Genomic DNA, 6,673 nt, shown 5'->3' with positions numbered 1-6,673 from the left:
GAAAGAGTTTCAACCTCTTTCAAACACATTATAATCTATTATGCCATATATTTAATGCTTATTTTTGTCCATATGTTATTTGAAATTTATATTAAAATAGAAGGTCATTTGTATCATTTTACTTCAAGTAAAAAAGGGAAAACTTGAGATTGAGAGGATAAACTTTGTCCAGCTTAGATTTAAGAGGGATAAATTGACCAGAAAGAAAGTTTCTGTCCTTTTTTAGCTAATCTCTTAGTTTCATCATTCCCAGATTGCTGTTTAAATCTGGAAAGAGACTTGAGTAGGGGTCTATAGCAGTGAAGGTTTAGAGCTGGTGTTGGACTAGGTAATCAAAAAACTTGTACACAACACATAGCCAAACTACTACCAGACTCCAGTTGTTTTAGGTATGATAAATTTTATAATTGCTTTTATTTTTTTCAGCTGTCTGTCTTTAATATTTCTCCTTTTTATGGAGTGACTAATTTCTATTGGGTGCGTTCTAATTTTCTTTTTTTTTAATTATAACTTTTTATTGACAAAATATATGCATGGGTAATTTTTGCAACATTGTCCCTTGCACTCACTTCTGTTCCAACTTTTCCCTTCCCTCCCTCCACCCCCTCTCCTAGATGGCAGGCAAAACTCTAAAATTTAAACATGTTAAAGTATATCCTAGATAAAATATATGTGTGCAGATCCATACAGTTCTTCTGTAGCATAAGAAAAATTGGATTTTGAAGGTAAAAATAACCTGGGAACAAAAACAAAAATGCAAGCAGTCCACATTCATTTTCCAATGTTCCTTCTCTGAGTGTAGCCGATTCTGTCCATCATTGATTAATTGGAACTAAATTAAATCTTCTCTTTGTCGAAGATATCCACTTCCATCAGAATGCATCCTCATGCAATATTGTTGTTGAAGTGTATAATGATCTCCTGGTTCTGCTCATTTCACTCAGCATCAGTTCCTATAAGTCTCTTCAAGCCTCTCTGTATTCATCCTGCTGGTCATTTCTTACAGAATGATAATATTCCATAACATTAATATACCACAATTTACCAAACCATTCTTCAATTGATGGACATCCATTAATTTTCCAGTTTCTAGCCACTACAAACAGGGCTGCCACAAATATTTTGGTACATACAGGTCCCTTTCCCTTCTTTAAGATCTCTTTGTGATATAAACCCAATAGAAACACTGCTGGATCAAAGAGTATGCACAGTTTGATAACTTTTTGAGCATAATTACAAATTGCTCTTCAGAATGGTTGGATTCATTCACAACTCCACCAACAATGCATCAGTGTCCCAGTTTTCCCACATCCCCTCCAACATTTATCACTATCTTTTCCTGTCATCTTAGCCAATCTGACAGGTGTGTGGTGGTATCTCAGAGTTTTCTTAATCTCTCTGCATTTCTCTGATCAATAGTGATTTGGAAGACCCTTTCATATGAATAGAAATAGTTTCAATTTAATCATCTGAAAATTATCTATTCATATCCTTTGACCATTTTTCAATTGGAGAATGGCTTGATTTCTTATAAATTAGAGTCCATTCTCTATGTATTTTGGAAATGAGGCCTTTATCAGAACCTTTAACTGTAAAAATGTTTTCCCAATTTGTTGCTTCCCTTCTAATCTTGTTTGCATTAGTTTGTACAAAAGCTTTTTAATTTGATATAATCAAAATTTTCTATTTTGTGATCAATAATGATCTCTAGTCCTTCTTTGGTCACAAATTCCTTCCTCCTCTACAAGTCTGAGAGGTAAATTAGCCTATGTTCCTCTAATTTATTTATAATCTCATTCTTTATGCCTAAATCATAAACCCATTCTGATCTTATCTTGGTGTACGGTGCTAAATATGGGTCCATGCCTAATTTCTGCCATACTAATTTCCAGTTTTCCCAGAAGTTTTTGTCAAATAGTGAATTCTCATCCCCAAAAGTTGTGATTCTTTGGGTTTGTCAAACACTAGATTTCTATAGTTATTGACTATTTTGTCCTGTGAATCTAACCTATTCCACTGATCAACTAGTCTATTTCTTAGCCAATACCAAATGGTTTTGGAGACCACTGCTTTATAAATATAGTTTTAGATCAGGTACAGCTAGGCTGCCTTCATTTTTCTTTTTTTTTCATTTCATCTTGACCTTTTCTTTTTCCATATGAATTTTGTTGTTATTTTATTCTAGGTCATTAAAATAGTTTCTTGGGAGTCTGATAAATAGATTAGTTTGGATAGTATTGTCATCTTTATTATATTTGCTTGGCCTATCCAAGAGCACTTAATATTTTTCCAATTGTTTAAATCTGACTTTATTTGTGTGGAAAATGTTTTGTAATTTTGCTCATATAATTCCTGATTTTCCTTTGGTAGATTCCCAAATATTTTATGTTATCGACAGTAATTTTGAATGGAATTTCTCTTTGTATTTCTTGCTGTTGGATTTTGTTAGTGATATATAAAAATGCTGATGACTTATGTGGATTTATTTTGTATCCTGCAACTTTGCTAAAGGTGTGGATTATTTCTAATAGCTTTTTAGTAGAATCTCTGGGGTTCTCTATATCATCTGCAGAGTGAAATGTGGTTTCCTCATTACCTATTCTAACTCTTTTAATCTCTTTCTCAACCCTTATTGCCAAAGCTAGTGTTTCTAATACAATATATTGAATAGTAATGGTGATAGTGGCTAACCTTGTTTCACTCCTGATCTTACTGGGAATGGTTCCAGTTTATCTCCATTGCATGTGATGCTTACTGAAGGTTTTAAATAGATGCTCCTGATTATTTTAAGGAAAAATTCATTTATTCTTATACACTCAAGTGTTTTTATTAGGAAGGAATGTTGGATTTTATCAAATGCTTTTTCTGCATCTATTGAGATGATCATATGGTTTTTGTTAATTTAGTTATGGATAACTATATCAATGATGCTAATAGTTTTCCTAATATTGAACCAGGCCTGCATTCCTGGTATAAATCCTACTTGGTCATGGTATATTATCCTGGGGATGATTTTCTGTAATCTTTTTGCTAATATTTTATTTAAGATTTTAGCAACAATATTCATTAGGGAGATTGGTCTATAATTTTATTTCTCTGTTTCCAACCAACCGGTGTAGGTATCAGTACCATGTCTGTGTCATAAAAAGAATTTGGTAGGACTCCTTCAATCTATTTTTTTCAAATAGTTTATATAGCATTGGAGTTAATTGTTCTTTAAATGTTTGGTAGCATTCACATGCAAATCTTTCTGGTCCTGGGGATGTTTTCTTAAGGAGTTGATTAATAGCTTGTTCTATTTCTTTTTCTAAAATGGGACTGTTTAACCAATTTACTTCTTCCTCTGTTAATCCAGGAAAGCTATATTTTTGAAGGTAGTCATCCATTTCACTTAGATTATCACATTTATTGGCATAAAGTTGGGCAAAGTAACTCCTAATTATTGTTCTAATTTCCTCTTCATTAGTGGCAAGTTCTCCCTTTTCATTTTTAAGACTAACAATTTGATTTTCTTCTTTCCTTGTTTTAAATCCAATTTACTAAGAGTGTATCTATTTTGTTGATTTTTTCATAAAACCAACTCTTAGTTTTATTTATTAATTCAATAGTTTTTTTTTTACTTTCAATTTTATTAATCTCCTTTTATTTTTAGAATTTCAAGTTTATTGTTTGGGGGTTTTTAATTTGGTCTTTTTCTAGCTTTTTAAGTTGCAAGCCCAATTCATTGACCTTCTCTTTCTCTATTTTATGCAAGTAGACCTCTAGAGATAAAAAATTTCCTCTTATTACCACTTTGGCTGCATCCCACACATTTTGGTATGATGTCTCATTATTGCCATTTTCTTGTGTGAAGTTAGGGTTAGGGTTAGGAATTATGTCTATGATTTGCTGTTTACCCAATCATTCTTTAGGATGAGATTATTTAGTTTCCAATTATTTTTTGGTTTATTTTCCCCTGGCTTTTTATTGAATGTAATTTTTATTGCATCGTGGTCTGAAAAGGATGCATTTACTATTTCTGCCTTACTGCATTTGAATTTGAGGTTTTTATATCCTAATATATGATCAATTTTTGAATAGGTTCCATGAACTACTGAGAAAAAAAGTCTACTCCTTTCTGTCTCCATTTAGTTTTCTCTAAAGATCTGTCATATCTAACTTTTCTAGTATTCCATTTACCTCTTTGACTTTTTTCTTATTTATTCTGTGGTTTGATTTATCTAATTCTGAGAGTAGAAGGTTGAGATCTCTTACTATTATAGTTTTGCTTCTATTTCTTTTAGCACTCTTAATTTCTCTTTTAAGAATTTAGATGCTACACCACTTGTCCAGATATGTTTAAGATTGATATTGCTTCATTATCTATGCTACCCTTTAGCAAGATATAGTGCCCTTCCTTATCTCTTTTAATTAGATCAATTTTTACTTTTGTTTTATCTGAGATCAGGATGGCTACCCCTGCTTTTTTGACTTTATCTTAAGTACAGTAGATTCTGCTCCAGACTTTTACTTTTACTCTGTATGTATTGCCCTGCTTCAAATGTGTTTCCTGTAAACAACATATTGTAGGAATCTGGCTTTTAATCAAGTCTGCTATCTGCTTCCACTTTATGAGAGAGTTTATCCCATTGACATTTATGATTAAAATGACTAATTCTGTATTACTTGCCATCCTGTTAACCCCTGTTTATGCTTTTCTCTTTTCCTTCCCCCTTCCCCCACTCCCCAGCCACTTGTCTCTCATAGCCCTCCCTTTTTAGAATCCCTTCCCCCTCCTCTTTTCTTATCCCTTTTCCTCACAATTTCTGTATTCCCTTCTGCTTAGCTTACTCCTTCCCTTTTCCCCTCCCACTTTTCAATGAGGTGGGAGAAGTTTCTCTGTAAATCGAATATGTCTAATATTTTTCTCTTTAAGCCAATTCTGATGAGAATAAGATACACACAATGTTCATCCCTCTCCCTTCTCTCCCTCAGATATAATAGGTTTCCTTTGCCTCTTCATGAGATGTAGTACCCTCACTTTACCCTATTTCTGGTACAATTTCCTTTCCACCTCTAGTTTCTTTTTTGTATTATAACTGTAAAACCAAATTATACATGTGTTCTTTATATATCTATATAACAGAAATATAGTTCCCAATATTTCTTTTTACCTGTTTAGGTTTCTCTTGAGTCCTATATTTGGAGATCAAACTTTTTTGTTCAATTCCAGTTTTTTCATCAGAAATAGAAGAAATTCACCTATTTCATTGAATGTCCATCTTCTTCCCTGGAAAAAAAATGCTCATTTTGGCCGAGTAAGTTATTCTTGGCTCCTTACCAAGTTCCTTAGCCTTTCAGAATATCAGATTCCAGGCCCTTCAATCCTTAAATGTGGACACTGCCATATCCTGAGTAATCCTTATTGTGGCTCCTCTATATTTGAATTGATTTTTTCTAGCAGCTTGTAGTATTTTTTCGTTGGTCTGATAGTTCTGGGATTTAGCCACAATATTTCTTGGAGTTTTGATTTTGGGATCCTTTTCAGTAAGTGATTGATGAATTCTTTCAATGTTTATTTTACCTCCTGTTTCTATAACTTCTGCGCAGTTCTCTTTGATAATTTCCTGGAAAATAGTGCCTAGGCTCTTTTTTTCATCATATTTTTCGGGGAGTCCAATAATTCTCAGATTGTCTCTCCTAGATCTATTTTCCAGGTTTATTGTTTTCCCAAAAAGGTATTTGACATTTTTCTTCATTGTTTCATTTTTTTGGTTTTGCTTGACTGATTCTTGGTGTCTCCTCAAGTCATTCAATTCTAATTTTTAATGAATAATTTTATTCACTTATTTTTTTTTATTTCTTTTTCTAATTGTTCGATTGAGTTTTTAAGTGAGTTGTTTTGTTCTATGGAATTTTTTTTTCCATTTTGCCAATTTTATTTTTTAGAGAGCTATTTTCTTTTTTCTAACTCACTAATTGTTTTTCAAGGATTTGATTTCTTTATCCACTCTGTCTTTAAATGAGTGGGATGATGCCCTCTTGCCAAGCTTCCCTTTCCTTTGCCCATTTTCCTTCTAGCTCTCGTGAGAGCCTTTTTAATTTCTTCTATGAGACTCTTGTGTGTTGAGGACCAGATCATATCTTCTTTTGGGGATTCATATGGAGACACTTTGTTTCTAGTCTCCTCAGGGTTAAAGTCTGCTCTCTAACCATATAGAAGTGAGGTCTGCTCAGTGTGCGCTGCCTTCTGTGCTCTCGCTGCCACTGCCTTCAGTCTGCACCTGATATAACGGTCCCCCATCCTTGAGCAAAAGCAGATCTTGTCTGGTGAATTTTGAGGATATCTTCTCTTGGTAATTATTTCTGGATTTTTTTCAATCAAGCACGAATTGGGCCCGTTTTGGTCTGGGATTCCTGTCCTGGTTATTCCACAGCAGGCTTTAGTCTGGGTTAGAGGCTGCAGCTGAGATCCTGTTCTATCCTTAGGGATCAGAACCACACGGGTCTTGTTAACTTTGGAACTTGCTCTCACTGGGTACAAAAGCCTAGTGCTACTTCTCATGTTACAGCATCACCCCTGGTACAAGTTCCTTCCTCAGTCCATGCTGGATCTGGGATCTGGAGGTGGGCTGTGAGTGACAGAGTTGCTAGTTGGAAACTTTGGTCCTATTTCAGTCCTCATGCTATGAAA

This window comes from Sarcophilus harrisii, chromosome 2 (genome assembly GCF_902635505.1).
Source record: "Sarcophilus harrisii chromosome 2, mSarHar1.11, whole genome shotgun sequence".
Lineage (NCBI taxonomy): Eukaryota > Metazoa > Chordata > Mammalia > Dasyuromorphia > Dasyuridae > Sarcophilus > Sarcophilus harrisii.
This window is presented reverse-complemented; position numbering follows the sequence as displayed.